Source organism: Euprymna scolopes, chromosome 4, assembly GCF_053919585.1.
Source record: "Euprymna scolopes isolate OS-2025 chromosome 4, ASM5391958v1, whole genome shotgun sequence".
Lineage (NCBI taxonomy): Eukaryota > Metazoa > Mollusca > Cephalopoda > Sepiida > Sepiolidae > Euprymna > Euprymna scolopes.
In genome coordinates, this window is record NC_136485.1 from 126,354,067 (window position 1) to 126,372,260 (window position 18,194).

The window sequence follows — 18,194 nt, forward strand, 5'->3', positions numbered from 1 at the left end:
GCCTAAACGATCCTTTTAATCCTCCTTTATTTTTTTATTTGATTTTGTTTAAAGCAAAATCTTCCATTGCTGGTAATAATGATAATATAATAAATATTTGTTAATTTTATAATACCAGTAAAGCTAAAATGTATAGACCATTCTCTACAAGTGTAATTTTACGTTTCAGAAAATATCTGCATATTTAACATGTGTTTTTTTTTTTTTAAACAGAAATTGAGAAAAATAACAATTCTAAAGTTGAATATTTAGAGATTTATAAAAAATCGGAACCAGAATAGGTAATTGTATCGGAATCGGAAATTTTGTACGGAATCGGTAATTGTATCGGAATCGGAAAAATATTGGAATCGTCCCATCACTAATATATATATATATATATATATATATATATATATATATATATATATATATATATATAATTCTGAAATCCAAGTGTACAAACTGTAGAATATTTTAGAAACATTAAAAGAGTATATAAATATTAATACTAATATTCATAAGACAATCCTAATCAGATGAAATTGCTTAATATTTGAGAAAAAGTTACAATTTTGCAAACTAGAATTTTCGAAGCTATCCAAAAATGGATTATGTTTTTAGTCAGTAGAATGTAGCCGCTTTTCTGTGAACTTTCATATTTATTATTACTTATCTATATATTAATATAGGATAGCGTGTGTGTTATTTGTTTTGCGTGTCACGCTTACATCCGAGTGACTGTTGTTAAATTGTTATGGGCTTTCGTTTCTTAAATTTTAACAAGAATTCTTCATAAGTTTTGTTTCGGTTTCGATTATAGCTAAAGGAACTCAAATTATATATATATATATATATATATATATATATATATATATATATATATATGTCATAAGTTTTGGTTTTGGTTTTGGTTTCGATTGAAGTTGATGCACATAAGTCATACGGATAAATATCTTTATTTTTGAAATCGCAACTTTATAATAGATAAAAATCGATAGAACATTAATTCTATATGAATATATATATGAATTCTGCAAGAATTCAAATATCATATTTAAGCGTACTTTACGACCTGGCTACGACGGGCGTCCCTGTTAACTTAGATAAATACTTTTGCATTTTTAACAAACGAGCCACAATAATATCAGAGTGTCTCCATTTACGCTGATCTCTACAGAATGCAAACATCAATATATTACATATGAATGAGTGTTTTGCGGAATTTCCACAGGCCCCGCTAGTTATTACTAATGTTATTATTTGTTTATTGTAAATTTTATTAATATATTATGTATTTTAATTCGTTTTTATCACCAGTAAATTAAAATGAAATACAAAGCACCAACCAAAATAATATTTTTCACGGGCATAGTCGTTTAAATTGAATCCAACTTGCGTAACGTAATTATATCGTTGACCTATATTTTTAGTCGCGTGCAAACGACTCAATAAGTCACTCCGTCGGTCCGTCGCTCATTCGGTCTATCGGTCCGTCGGTCTGTCGATCTGTCCGTAACACTTTTGTGCTTGGCCTTTTTGGTTGGTCTGTTGTTAATAGATGCTGTTCTTAGATTTTTAAGCCTTTTCTTGGTCTTTTGGCCAAGATCAAAGTGAGTTGGCCTTGTGCCTAAGTTATTTGTTCATTTTCGCAACTGTATTTTTTTCCTGTAATTAAAAAAAATTAATATCTCAAAGTGTAGTATCTGTTCTGGCAGATACTGCAAGCAAAGACCATATATGGAGGCAACCACATATATAAGACCTTGGTCAATGTAGAGGAAACCCTTCATACCAATTGTCACTATAACGCTCCCCTACTCCAAAGGAAGCTGGTCCCCATTTCCCCTTCAATCCTCACATTAAAAATCGGCCTTGTCCCTAATTTGCTCGGTGGGGGAGCAAATAAATACCAACCCCACATATAAGACCTTGGTCAATGTAGGGTCAACCCTTCATACCAATTGTGACTATCCAGCTCCCCTACTCCCCGGGGAGTTGGTCCCAATTTTCCCTTCAATCCTCACATTTAAAATCGGCCTTGTGCCTAATTTGCTCGGAGGGGGAGCAAATAAATACAGCTTTTCTTGGCCCTTTGGCCAAGATCAAAGTGTAGTATCTGTTCCAGCAGATACTGCAAGCAAAGACCATAGGTGGGGGAAACTCCACATATAAGACCTTGGTCAATGTAGGGGTAACCCTCCATACCAATTGTCAGTATCCAGCTCCCCTACTCCCCGGGGAGTTGGTCCCCATTTCCCCTTCACTGCATACATTGAAAATACGCTTTGTGCTTAATTTGCTCGGGTGGGGAGCAAATAAATACCCTTTTCTTGGCCTTTTGGCCAATATCAAAGTGTAGTATCTGTTCCGACAGATACTGCAAGCTATGACTAGCAAAGACCAGATGTGGGGGCAACCCCACATGCCTGACCTTTAACCAGCTCCCATTTCCCACCTCTCGGGAGCTGGTCCCCTTTTTCCCTTCCCCCTCCCTTCACTCCTCACATTAAAAATTGGCCTTGTGCCTAATTTGCTCGGTGGGGGAGCAAATAAATCCAATCTGTTCCGACAGATACTGCTAGCAAAGACCATATGTGGGGGAAACCCCACATATAAGACCTTGAGCAATGTAGTGGCAACCCTTCATACCAATTGTAACTATCACGCTCCCATACTCCCCGGGGAGGTGTCCACATTTCCCCTTCACTCCTAACATTAGCAATCGGCATTGTGCCTCATTTGCTCGGTGGGGGAGCAAATCAATTCCAACCCCACATATAAGACTTTGGTCAATGTGGGGGTAACGCTTCATACTAATTGTCACTATCCCGTCCCCTTACTTCCCCGGGAGTAGGCCCCTATTTCCCCTTCACTCCTCACAAAAAAAAATCGGCCTTGTGCCTCATTTGCTCGGTGGGGGAGCAAATAAATACCGCTTTTCTTGGCTTTTTGTCAAAGATCAAAGTGTAGTATCTGTCCGGCAGATATTGCAAGCAAACCCCATATGTGGGGACAACTCCACATATAAGACCTTGTTGGTCAATGTAAGGGCAACCCTTCATACCAATTGTCACTATCCAGCTCTCCTACTCCCCGGGGAGTTGGTCCCCATCTCCCCTTTCACACCTCACATTAAAAATCGGCCTTGTGCCTAATTTGCTCGGTGGGGGAGCAAATAAATACCGCTTTTCTTTGCCTTTTGGCCAAGATCAAAGTGTAGTATCTGTTCTTACTACATGCTGTACTTATGATTGTAACTTTATAATATAAAGTGGGAGGTCACTTTTCTGTATTAATTTAATGTAAAATGATCACCCATTTACAATCAGTCAGTCTCAAAGCCATTCAAGTCATACTCCAGATCATTCAAGTTGTTTTTGAGGGATTCCAGTTATTTTTTTAAGCATTTAAGTAATTCTTAAGGTCATTCAATTCATCCTAATGTTCATTAAAGTCATTCTAAATCATTTACGTTTTATATTTTGAAGTCTATTCAGCCCATTTTTCGGTCGTTTTAGTTTATCTATAAAAATTCATGTCAATCCTACATTCACGCATTCATTCATTACACGAGAGCACGCGACTAATGGCTATCGGCCTTGTTTAACAAGACGCTTGTATATAAAACCGTTTGTTTTAAATCCAGTTTGTCTATATGAAAATCTCTGTCGCTTACACCCATTTGTGTTTTTCTTTTTTTCTTTTTTATTGTTATACAAATTTAAAGTTTTTATTGCTATACAAATTTAAAGTTTTTACCGAAATAATTTTAAATCTTATAGTTTTGCGATTTTGTATTTTTCTGTTATTATGAGTTATTTTTTTTATTTTATTTTTATTTTCATTGATTTTATTATTAATAATCTTATTATCTTACTAGCAAAATTACCCGTCGTTGACTGGGTTCAAAAACAGCCTACAGAAAATGGACTCTGATTTATGAAAGTATGATAGGTTATGAAAAGGAACGGTTGTAAAGAGATAGCTTCGAATTTCGGGGTATTAAAAGCAAAGCAAAATATGATGAAAGTAAAAATAAAATAGATAAACCCCATAACTTATTATACCGTACCTGTTCACACTAAAATACTTATCACAATATTCTGTGGATCTATATTAAAAAACCTTGTTAAACTTTGTGACATATTTTCATTCTATGGAGGTCAGGCGCGAACGAACACCCCATAATTTTATTATACCATATTTCTTCAAACTGAAACATAATTATCAAAGTATACTTACGCAGATAGATATGAAAAGTCTTTATTAAAGTTTGTGCCTATTTCTATTCTATGGAAACCAGGCGCGAACGCAGACCCCACAATTTTATTATACCATCTATTTAAGTTAAAACATACTTATCAAAGTATTATTATGTACATCTATATCAAAAACACTTGTAAACGTTCTTTTTTTTAATTTTTACATTTTTTAATTTCCATACTTTTGTGGACCAGGCGCGTACGCAGACCCCACAATTTTAACGAATCATCATTATGCCAGATCAAACATACCCATTCCTGTGTCTCGATACATTTTCTATCATTATATGTGATCAGTTTTCTATAATAGTCAACCATATAGGAGCCTATTCGTGATCAAACACACACACACACACACACACACACACACACACACACACACAGAGACGTTCAGCTTTATATTATAGATATACATATATTAGCAAATTCATTGATGAAATTTTTATAAAATAGTTATCATATTACAGTTGTAGTCCTTAACAAGGTCTCTATTTCGAACATTTTTCAAAACATTAAATCGTAACATTTAACGAAGCAGAAGATATCAATTACATTATTCGAAGTAGGACCGACGATAAATATTGTTCTCATACATCAAATCTCGATTGAGCAAAGGCTCAAATCAACAGTTTCAATCAATCAAAATGCAAGAGATATTCACTTGCAAATCTCCGGTATAAAAATCCAGATGCCGCCATTTTTTTTTTCCTATTTCCCGGTTGTATTTCATAGATTACACGCGTGGGCATATCACAATCCAGGCTGTTGCCCCTGTGTGTCTCTAAAGTCACTCGGTAATAACTAGGGCTGTAACAAAGGAATTTCTTATCGTTGTTTTGACCCTCGAGTATATATCCGACACAGACATAGTTAATCAATCAAGAACCACATAACTCTATCTAAAAACATATAAGATAATAACTGCTATATACTCGAGAGTCAAAATAACGAAACGAATATTCCTAGCCCTAGTAATAACATACACTTAACGAGAGGTGCGCACAAAGTTCTGTGCACCCAACGAAACACACACATACGCCGCCCAATGAATGCACAGACATAGTTCCTACACACACAATAACGGAGAAGACAGACGTGTTAATATGCATACGCATCGTGATGGCAATTCAATTTAAACATACGTAAACCCATACGACGCTAGTCGAAATTAACATGTGCACCTGATTTATCCTCATTGATAATACAATCCTTCTTTCATAATAATAAACCTGGGTGCCCGGCCTTGCTCGAGTGGTTGGAGGTGTGCGTTGAGCAAAAAAAAAAAAGTTTAGTAGGCAGGCAGGCAGGCAGGCTCGAACCCGTGACGCGAAGGCGGAAGCGAAAGTGGAGGTGTGTGTAAGAGTGTTGGTTGAGCAAAAAAAAAAAAAAAAAAAAAAAAGAAAAAAAAAGAAAAAGGAAAATCGCGAGTAATAAATAAAGGGGTTAGTAAGCAGGAGGGTCGAACCCGTATCACAAAGGAAGAAAAGAAGATTAAAAAAAAAAACGTAACGTGTTAGCTGCTGCGCCCATCGCCAAACCGGAAGTAACGTAAGTTCAAATTAAGGTTAGACAATCGAAAAGAGGCGATTACTCTGCAATTAGCAACGAAAAAAGCGCCCCCTCCCTGTAGAAAAGTACCCAGTTGAGGGTGAAGAAATTAATGTTTTGGGCCAATGTTTCGATATTTATCGTCCGAAGAGTCAAGCTTCAAAACGATACCGATCTCGTGAAAATCCGTCGCCTCTGGCGAAAGTTGTATGCAGACATATAAACATAATACATACATACATACATACATACATACATGCATACATACATACATATATTTAAACAGACAGATGAGATTTATACTATAGATGTTTTGGGAGTCTCTAAATGTTCGTATTATACGAACTCTTTAGCTTTCGTTGTCTTAGCAGTTGTCAATAACAGGTAATTATTTCGTTACGTGGTTATGTTACTCTTTTGATATTGCTTTATGGAAAGAATAAATAACACTAGTTACGCGTTGTACTATTGATAGATTCATTATTTCTACGTGAAAAACGTCGGTGGATGAAAATATAAGACATTATCTTTAAAATAAATACGACGATAATTTTTTTTATTTTATCAATAAATGAAAACAATATTATAAATCAAACTTTTCAACCGCATCAGGTCGTCTTTCAATGAGATAGCGACACAAATTCAGGATATTAAAAAAAAAAAGTTTTCACATAACACCGGAAGAGGTTGGAAGTTATTGACGAGACATCGTTACATTTTGATTATAATGAAGAAAAAAAAAAAGGAAAAACAAATTTCAATATATCATTGAAAAAAAAAAAACGAATAAAAAATATCTGATTTATAATTGTTTTATTCAATAAAAAAATCTTAAAAAATCGTATTTGTTTTCTTAATGATGTCTTATATTTTCACTCATTACCGCTTTCTAATGGAGAAACATTGATTCTATTACGTACTAGAAGAGTGCCCCGACGTTGCCCGAGATTGAATGAGGATTAATAAATGTTTTACACTACCAATACTGTAATTGTGACGGAAATCGGTGAAATCGCTAATTTTTCAATTAAATCGATTGATTGCCTGCTCAGAATACCAAAAGAAACTTTACATGTTTTCCCGCCGAAAATTAATTCACAATACATTGCACTCGTCATTGCACTATGGAGAACCTACTCTTGACGTTATAAAATTATTTTATATAATGGCTTGAATAAAAGTTAAGATACAAAAGTCAAGTATTATGGTTCAAATATGCTGTTAACAGAAACATTCATTTCGAACGCGCCACTGTCTTACTAAACAATCTACTATTGATTATATACGCTAGATCCTTCTGCTTGTGCGGTTATAAAACTTATCAAATGCACTTGTGATGTTAGGCTGTATAAGGGTGCTAACTTTGGTCAAAATAGGACTGTTTCTTTCTTTAATCGAATTTTTTCGATTATTGATTTTTGATACTTATCGGAGGCATTCCGATACAAAGCCTGTCTAAGAATACGCCTAGACACATAAAATACATTTTTTGTGAAATTTTCAAAAAAATATCGACCCAGTTGTTTCGGAGTCCATAGGAAACTTACACACAAAGAGACATACAAATAGATATACATCGACAAAGTGTCTTTTATGGATAAGTATAGAGCAAATCTTTCACTGTATCTGACATTCTCCTTTTCAAGACCCACGGTCTAATAGTCATGTTTTACTACCAAAATTCACACCATATATAAATCTTGTTATGAACGTGTTGTCTTTCGCTCTCTGTTATTTAACTATTTAAGTATTGTCACGACAGTCTGTAAGAAATATACGAAATTATTCAGTGAAAAATACACGTTTGCGCAACAAAAGCAAGCGGGGAAAAAACGGAAAAAAGAGCAACATAAGTACGCCTACAGAAGGCCTTTAGGTGTTCGCTGGGTTCGTAGGTGCATGCGTAGAATAATTAAAACCCAGAAGCCCTGCATCTGCAAAAGGCTGATCGAAAGGACAAGCGACAAACAATAGCAATCAGTCTGACTGCTGTTACACGCACAAATGTAAGCCATAGAAATACAATTAAAATAAAACGAACCGATTCGAAAAGAAATGTGTTCTAATACTTTTTTTTATGCGACTCGAAACAACTGAATAGAATTCGCATCATTTCGTTATTTATCATGCTCCTTTGTTTAGAAACGTTCGAACAATACTACAGTATCTTCATCTATTTAATTTATAATGGACCGAGAACAACAATGATTGTTTACACAGACTAAATTTAAAGTTTGTATTTATCTATAGACGCGAATTAGACAAATGCATGCGCACACATACATGCGCATTATATTGCGTGAGTATAAATTCTTAGTCGAACATTTATAATATACTAGCAGGGTGCCCGGCGTTGACCGGTCGTAAAATACGCTTAAATATGATATTTTAATTAATGCGGATTTGGTATTTATTTTTATAGAGCCAATTCTCTACTGATTATTTTATTGTACGCAATACGTAATAGTCATTTTAAAAGTAAATAAAAATGAATTGGCTGTCATTGAAATACAAAAAAACATTTAGCGCCACAGCTTTAGTGGTAACCGTTCTAGCTATAATCAGACGAATTAGAAATAGTTGAATATGAACCGATTTTAACGTATAAACGCGTATTTGCGCATGCGTACAAGAGCACTATAAGTCGACTTACGCCGGTCACGTTCCAATTTATTTCAATTTTAACAACTTATATATATATATATATATATATACATATATATATACACACACACACACACACACACACATATATATATATATATATATAACAACAACGGTAAAATAATGCAATCATTTGAAACGCTTTGCGCAACTCTGCGACCTTGCTTCTCGGAGGAGATTTACTTTAAAAATGGAGACAGGCACACACACAGGCATAGTGAGTCACACACACACACACACACACACACACACACACACACACACACACACACATATATATATATATATATATATATATATTACATTTTCACCCCCAACAAGGCACGTTGCCACTTTGGTGTAGGGGGCTGCTATCAGGGACATAAGCTACTGGGGTACTATGTAGGGAGTTGAGCAGTAAGATGTCGGTTCACGTTACACTTGAACTTCTGCATGTCAGTACAGTTGGGAAAGCAGGGAACCGGAATGGAATTCCAAAATCTGCCGGTTCTGGGGAAGAAACTACTGGAGTTGAAAGCTCTCCTACATTTAGGGATCTCCACTGTATAGGGTGGGATTTACTTGCTTGTCGGGTTTTTCGGGGGTATTTACGTTGTAGGGGGTACGTGCTTGCAGTTTGTAAGAGCATTCACCATTAAAATACTTGTAGAACAGCCAGAGGGACGCAACATTTGGTCGGTGGGACAGAGGCTGAAGTTTAGATGACAGTTCAGGACCTATCAGGTTGGAGACTCTCTTTTGGACCTTATCTAGGATCGAAAGACTAGTAGCAGATGCACCATCCCAAATATGACAACAATACTCCATACATGAGCGAATGTTGGCCTTATAGAGGCACAGGATACTTTCGTGCCTTAGTAGTTTTCTAGCACGGTAGAGAGAGCCTACCTTCTTCACAATGTTCTCAATGTAATTGTTTCAACTCGTGTCTCTTGTGAACGTTAGACCGAGGAGTTTAAAAGAAGTACTTTCAGATAATGAATTTTTGGCCATTGCTATTGGTGGTAGAGAAGGTTTCTTGTAAGTATTGAAGGAAAACAGTTTAGTCTTGGCAGCATTGAATGTGACCATTCATTTTTGTCCCCATTCCACTACAGATTGGAGGTCATCCTCAAGTGTTTCTGCCATTTCCTCAGATATGTGTTCATTTTTTTTTTTCCTGTCGTGCCTGTTATAGAGCGTGGTGTCATCAGCATATATAGCCATCTCAAGGCAATTTTGTCGGGGAGGTCATTTATAAATATTAGGAATAATAAAGGTCCAAGGATAGACCCTTGTGGCATTCTCGCATTTATATTATATTATTTAGATGTGCGACCCTCGAGGACAACCTGGATTTTTCTCTTATCTAAGTAGGATTTAATTATGTTAAGTATTCATCCAAAAGTATACATCCCCGTGACACGTTGAGTAACAAAAATCGTTACTATTTACTTTGATTTCATTAAAACATTTGTAAAATGTGACGTATCTATTAAAATATTGTTCTTGATAAGTAAAAATAATAAATTTATCATCATCATCACCATCATCATGATCATCATCATGATCATCATCAGGGGTCTCGCGGTAGTTAACTGGTTAACGACACGGACTGACAAGCTAGGTGTGTAAAGTTCGAATCCAATTCATTTGGCAGCCATCACGTGGTCTGTACCGTAAGTACCTGATGTCTTTCTAGAAAAAAAAAAATCAACTAGAATAGTATCGGAGAAACGAATGCCGTCAATAATCATTTGCTGCATTCAAAATGGATGATGCTCCAAACAACAATCATCATCATTATTGGTTCCCATCCTTTCTTCTTCTCGGCACTTTCTCTCACATATACATTATGTTGCTAGTCTCAGTCTTTTCTATAAATATTACATAATGCGTTCTTTCGAATCGTATTATGTATTTCTTGCTTTTCTTTACCCCATCTCGTTTTACTTGTTCGACTAGTGGCCTCAATCAGTTTACTATTTTGATATCTTGTTGTAATACAGATTCCTATTCTATTTGCTTTTTCTCCAAAAAACTTCAGACTTATCGAACCCTTTTCCTTCTGACAATTTGTAGCTGTGATCCTTTCAAGACTTTGCAATAATCATCTTTCATTCTTGTTAGCTCTTTAAATTAAGTGGCTTCATGCCTCGTCTGTCTAAAGCGATTTATATAAAAAAATCGAAAAGGAATCATCATCACTATTATCATAATTATTTACTCACTAGGAGTAGTCACACAAGCTATGAGCAAAAATTGCTCTTTGAGAACAACTTGTGGTGTTCCCTGGAGTTTGAGTGACAAGTCTCCCCAGATTTCCAGTACTCTCCATCTCTTACGATAACCTTTGCAAAAGAATTTGTGTTATAGCAACAGTCGCTTATCATTGATTTCTCGTTGGCGGCAACCATTGGTCTTTGTTGGAGTTTGGGTTGCAATAAACCTCCCCAAGGTCCCAATCCTTTTTTCACACATCCAGCGGAGGTCTGGCGAGTGATTTCTCTTCTCAGTCTTTCCATCGTCTTTGACGTTCATAATTTGGTGTGCTGTTCGTTTATGGTGACACTCAAAAAAAAAAAAAGAAAAGAGGGGGGGTATATCTTATAATTATACAGTTTCAGTTTTCATGATTCCATGTCATGTTTCTTTGTGTTTGTGTGTAGTTTATGTCTCTGCATTCAAGGATTTTCTTTAATATTTATGCAAATTTTCATTATTGAGATTCGTTGTATCTCTCTGCCATCCCTCTGATTCTAATCTCTCCCATTCTTTTTTCAAAGTTTTTCAGTATTGTTTATTATTATTATTATTATTATTATTATTATTATTATTATTATTATTATTATTATTATTATCATATAGATAACAATAAATAACTTTATCACTTTGTAACATACAATAATATACTTATTTCTAATTTATAATAAATTACATAAGTAAATAGGCACTATTATCATAAATAACGAAGTTAACTTAGGATTCTAATCGACATAGATGAGATCATATTGATTATTATCATCTCTGATGAATAGGACAAACACTCTGCGCATGTAAATCTCATACAATTAATTAACAATGCATTCATTATACACTCTTATACCTATTTTCATTAATAAAAAAATACAACGTCGCTAACTTGCGGACTAGATTTTACATAACGATCCAACTATTATATGTCTAACAATATCTGCAGACACCATGTTTTCCTCTCAGTAAACAACCAGTGAACAATAAAAAAACAATTATATACACCATTACCAGTGGAAGTATAAAGTCGTTAACGCACGCGGGTTCATCTCGAAACTGTCCACGTCGTCGCTTCCATCATCGTTTTGAACCAAAGTGGCTTTTTTGCCCACTAGCGCAAAACCACACCGACATTTGTTAGTTTATAAAAAAATATAATTCAAAAGGGCAGTAAAGCAACTTCCCATGCGTGCGTGTATGCATATCTGTGTTCTTTCGCGCGCACGCGCGTGTGTATGTAAAATCTTTCTTATTTTTAAGGATTGCATACAAGCACGTACAAGTTCAAGGCTTGCCATCCAATGGAGAGGAATATGACATCGTCCGGAAATTACGTTCAGTGACCATTTCCCTCTTCAACCCTACATTACTACTACTACTACTACTACTACTACTACTACTACTACTACTACTACTACGTCACAATACATTAAACACAAAATAAATCAAGTAAAATGAACAACAGAATCATCATAGTCTTTTACGTAACCAATATGTCCTCCGTATCTTTCTTTCTATTTGCTACGATCATATATGATCTCATCTCTTTTTTACTTTCTCTTAAAAGGTCATGTTCTTTGTTTAGCCTTAGATGTCGTGCGTGCATGCATGTTCGAATTTCATTTATCTCCTTTCAAATTTTTAATAATTTTATAATGATATTTATTACTTTGCCAGTCACGTTTTATAATTAATGTGTGCATAATCATTCTTAATTTTTATAAAGTTTGGTGAATATAAAGATTTCTCTCTCTATATGAATCAATGCTTGTTTGCTTGCATTCATATTTTTAATTATATATATATATATATTTTTTTTTCTCAGTTTATGCCCGAAACAATTTTACGATTTTACGGTATATATCCTTTATAATATCATGTAAATTATTTCAAATGACCAGCTCAATGAGATTTTATTTCTGGCTTCAGAGCATATATAGTGGTTGGCAACCGACACACACACACACACACACACACACACACACACACACACACACACACACACACACACACACACACACACATACACACACACACACACACACACACACACACACACACACACACACACACACACATATGTGTGTGTGTGTGCAAATTTTAATAACGTTTTCAACTTTGCATCTCTTTTTTCTTACATTTCTAATTATGATTAGATATTACTCGAAAATGTACTATACTAATTACCAGAAACGAACAATGAGTAAAAAAAAATCAAACTGGGCTATTTGATATTTCAATGGGCCCTCTTGACTCAGCAAATAACTGAATTAGTTAGCCTGTATATATTATATATTCCTACTATGTGTATAGAGAAAGAAACACTATCGCCCTTCATAGGGATGATGGCCTTCTAGAGGTAAAAGAGGTAATGGCCTTGAATTTGATAAAATTAAAATAAAAGTATGAAAGGAAATGTAGAAAATTAGTCTTAAAGTATATATTACCTCAAACATTTACTTTTTTTTATGTAACTCTGATTCTTTACAAAAAAAAAATCTGAATTCTATTTAGACCGATACACTTATAAAACACTCCAAATCGATCATTAAACATATCCTTAAATCTATTATTAGTCTTATAAGTTATAACTCCTCAACTAAAAGAATATTTTAACAACTATACGACCTTATATGGAAGACAACGGTTATAAAAATCTTAACTGGACTACATCAAACCTACATCATGTACCAACAGACCTAAAGAGGAACGTAAAAGAAAAAATATTTGGTTCACACTTCTTTTCTACCAAATTGTTCAGACTATTAAGTTACATTTCTCTCTAGCAATATTCTTCACAAACCTTTCAGTATAATACTGTTAAATTAAGCTATAGTTGCAGTAATAACTTGGAAAAATAAACAATCCCTCTGTTGTTTACTAGGCTAGCATTTAAAGCATATGAGGATCCTACCATTAGTAAATATTATATCAGTTAGACAATAATACATTCAAATAGTTCATAAATATTCCTTCATCAATCCAGATTATTATGATAAGACATAGCTTTCCTAATATTACTGGGAATAACCTAACACCAATTGTTAAATGAGAAATTAAAAAGATTCTGTCAATCCTTAAATTTCCTCTGCTTTCTATGCCTAAATGAAATGTTTTTATTATTAAATTTAAGTATAAGATTGTGTCCCTGAATGATAAAAAAACAAGAGGCATCGATTACTTGCAGCCACTATAAATGATACCTCATATCCCACCTGCTTACCCATCTTCTTAATTAATTTCTAATATAGTTCAATATTATTCTCACATAATCTATACCTATATTTTATTGCACCAATTATTCTATTAACTAAATCTATACAATTATATAAATGAAACTTTGTGTGTGTGAGTTCTTATAGACTCCGAAAAATCTGAACAGATTTTCTTTAAAATATACAGAACTTTAGTGCATAAGTCTGTGAATGATCTTAGTTAAGTTTTGTCTCAGAATACTTCCGATAATTATTGATAATCGAAACCGTTATTTTAATTTATCTATCATCGATAAAGCCATTTTACCATGTCATCACTTAGCAACAATGATAGAACAACGGGCCGTGAAAATTCTATTTTGGGTAAATTGATAGCGTGTTTTTTTTGCATGGCGTTGTTTGTAGGTTCAAACTCCGAAACTCCGCGCGTAAATTTCTTATTTTTTTTTCATTAACTGCAAAGAATTTTATAAGAATTGAAAATTTACGTGTTTTTTTTTCTGTTTGTATTTTTGCATGAGGTGGTCTGTAGTTTCAAACCTCGCACGTAAATTTCTTAATGCTTCCATTTTTCGTTAACTGGAAAGAAGTTTATATAAAATAATTTTATAAAACAGTAGGTTCTCCAGAGTGCAATATAGAATAACATATATTTTGGACTAAGTTACTGCATGGAGGCATGTGAAGCTTTCTCCCGAGCGATTTCACGGATTTCGATGACAATAAGAACATAGGAGTGCGAAATATTCGTTGACCATCGTTCAATCCCGGGCAACGTAGAATCTCCTTACTAGTTTTACATAAAGTGTAAAAGCTACTAAAATTCTTCCTACACCATATTTATAACAGTTTTACACTATTCGTACATACCGCATACCTACGACTAAAACTTTCAGTTGTTTGTTTTTTATTCTGAGCCAGTTTTATTTTATGTAACCTTATTTTGCTTTATTGTCTCTTATTTCGTTGTATTTCTATTTAGTTTGTTGTTTCGCTTGTTTATCAGTTACCCATCCCCTTTTTATTTTGTAGTACTCTTATATATTATCTTTTTTTAGGATAATATTTTTATTTCCATTATTTGTATACAGCTGTTAATATACCTTATATATTTATCTATACATATTTGTATATATGCGTTTTTATTGTAGCATTAAAATTTTCTGGGTCTAACAACACTATATATATTTTGATTTTTAATCTAAATTTTAATCTTAACTTCTTGCTTATTGGCTGGAATTTGTTCATTGTGTCAAAAAATCATTTTTCATTTTTCATGAAGAGATATACTTAAATATTTGAATATATATATATATATATATATATATATATATATATATATATATATTCAATAAGAGTATACATTAATTAAGAGTGTAGGGTAAGTGAGAATTCTTTATATCATGGTGTAAAGTCTATGTGCGTTTAGATTGGGTTTTGGCTGATAACGACCGATTGGTTTCTTTGGATTTGAATACAAAAAAAAGAAGCATCCTTAAGATTCCAGTTCTTTTTCAGTGGAGGCTTGGATGGTTTTCTATCTTATAGACCTTTTAATCCTCTTTGAACCTTAGATACTAGTCGAGCTTTCGCACCAATAAGATCGGGTGGTCGATATAGCTAATACTCAAATTTCTCCCAAATATTTTTATATAACCCCCCACCAATACTAATAAAACATTAGTCACGGATCTGTACCCATCTGTTCATTGGTCTACCTGCCTACACACCACATACACCCATGTAAATTAGATGGCAAAATAATGTCTATATACTTCTATAAAAGAATAAAAAAGAATAATATTTTATATACTACTACTACTACTACTACTACTACTACTAATAATAATAATAATAATAATTGTATTGTATCCCTTATAATTTATTTCTTCTTTTAAGTACTGTTATGATTTCAGATGCCACTTCTAAAATATACCGACATAGCATAAACCCCATATTTCATGTAAACCCCTTTCATAACTATAACTCATGAATTCATACGATTAAATGCTTTATATAATAAAAACTATACTCCTCCTATATCACAGAGATCAATTTAGTCCCCCCAAACAGCCTCAATATTTTATTTCGCTCTTAATGTAACTATCGCTAGACGTCGCATCCCTATCATGTTAGCCAGCATCTTCTCTCCTCATCTGATGAGAAGCATTAGGCTTCGAAATAGCATGATATAAATAGTTCTCATTTACCCTACATTCCTAAATAATGTATACCCTTATTAAATAGATGAATATATATATATTCGTTTTATATATAGTTTTATATTATTTTCTTTCTTTATTGATTTTTATATAAGCTCCAAAACAATTTGTTGACCTTTGCATTATCCCAAACAGTCTCCTCTTCAAAAATTGATCTTATTCTCTCCGTTTAACTCCCCCATATATATATATATATATATATATATATATATATATATATATATATATATACTTGTTTATTGCTATATAAACATGCTCACATCCCGCTGCTACAAACAGCCACTTATTTCAATCAAACAACAGATATCATCAGGCAGCGACTTGACTATTCAAAAGTTCAATGAATAACCTTAACGCTATTCATTGAATATTTGAATAGTCAAGTCGCTGCCTGATGATATATTTGTTTGATTGAAATAAGTGGCTGTTTGTAGCAGCGGGATGTGAGCATGTTTATATAACAATAAACAAGTATTATCAGCTCTTTTTATTGAGCACTATCTAACAACCTCGTTGAATTCACTAGTCCATTACTTTTGAATAAAAAAACCCGAATATATATATATATATATATATATATATATATATATATATATATATATATATACGTTAGAAGCCAAAACAACGCATTATTACAAAATAAACAGACATTTATATTGTTTGAAAATTATGTTGAAATTCATAAATATATTTCGAGGCAAAGACTCATCATCAGTATGTCTTTCTTTCTTTTTTTTGTCATGTTGTTGCTGGGCAGTGAATCAGAAAGTAGAAGTCCGTTTGTTGTTTTTACGGTATTTTTTTTTAAATCTCGGAACGGTGCGTTAGGTCACGCGGGATTCACGTTAAGATAGAGGCCTGGGCGGGTGATAAGGAGACTTGATTTGCCCAATTACCAGGGTCCCTCCTCTCGGTGTAGCAAACACAATCAGATCGAAAGAGAAGGTCATACGGTCGGAGCCAGCACGACTGCAGGAGTTACCGGAAAGGTGTTGCAGTGCTTCACCATCCGTCTATCGGGACTCCAAACCAGATGTTTGTCGGGGTTTCCTCCCTTAGCCTTTACTTTTTCCAAGGCATGCACAAGGTAGTGGAGCTATTTGCTTATAGCTAGTGGAGAAATGACACATAAGTTCGCTAATTCTCCCATCAACTCTCGCGAGATTGCCTGTACTAAAATCCATTACTCGGTTGTCTAACTTGTAAAGGCAAATAAATATCACTAAACCGGATTGTTCATTTTTAATACTAATCATTACGCTGAAAAACTTTGGAGTGATAAAACTAAATTAAAAAAAAAGAAGAAACTAGATGACTTATTAAATGATACAACTTTGCGCACTGAAGTAAAACTTCAATGATGTTTTCTTCAATTATATAGAAAGACAATTATTGATATAGATACCTATGATAGGATCTACTCCGCTGGTTCAGAATGACTTCGAATGACCGGGCTACCTTAGATCCATAATGATGAAGTTCGCTTGAGATCTATTCTTTCTATGATTAGTTATCCTAAACATAATCTGGCCAAATGGCTCACTTATATGCTTGATCAGGTTCTAGTAAAACTGTCCGTATTGCGAATTCTATATACGGCATAATCATGTTGACATACCGGTTCTCATTAGATCACCGAAGTTAAGCAACGTTGAGTTTGGTCAGTACTATATAGGTGACTATTTTCGAATACCGAGAATTCTATGTGTGACAGAGCACGGGCGCGTATCGCAGCTGTATACAACTGACCGAGCTGTGCGCGAAGTGACATCATGGCAAGGAAAAATGAATAAGATTATAAAAAGAAGAACGTGTGCACAGACCTATGATCAAAATCACGTTTGGGAAGAGCGATAGTTCTGAACAAGAGACAAGGTCTTATACGGGAAAGTACTTGGAAGTAAAAACAAACAGACAAAAACAGGCTCCTTCAGTCTTTGACAGACTATCGATACCCACGTAGGGGTGCCTTCACATGAAATTTTTGTGGCAGGAGGTGCACAATCCCCAACCACACTTCTCCTGATACGACATTGTTAAAAACTAGTGGCAAGTGAAGTGTATGTACA

At 34.1% G+C, this 18,194-nt stretch overlaps 1 long non-coding RNA gene and 1 pseudogene across 1 annotated transcript in view; one reads left to right on the forward strand and one right to left on the reverse strand.

The window, feature by feature from the left end:
• Nucleotides 1-18,194, reverse strand: part of LOC145272983 (uncharacterized) — a 200,429-nt gene that overhangs the window by 39,455 nt on the left and 142,780 nt on the right. The gene's annotated exons all lie outside the window — the stretch shown is intronic.
• LOC145274015 (U2 spliceosomal RNA) lies at nt 3,164-3,302 on the forward strand (annotated as a pseudogene).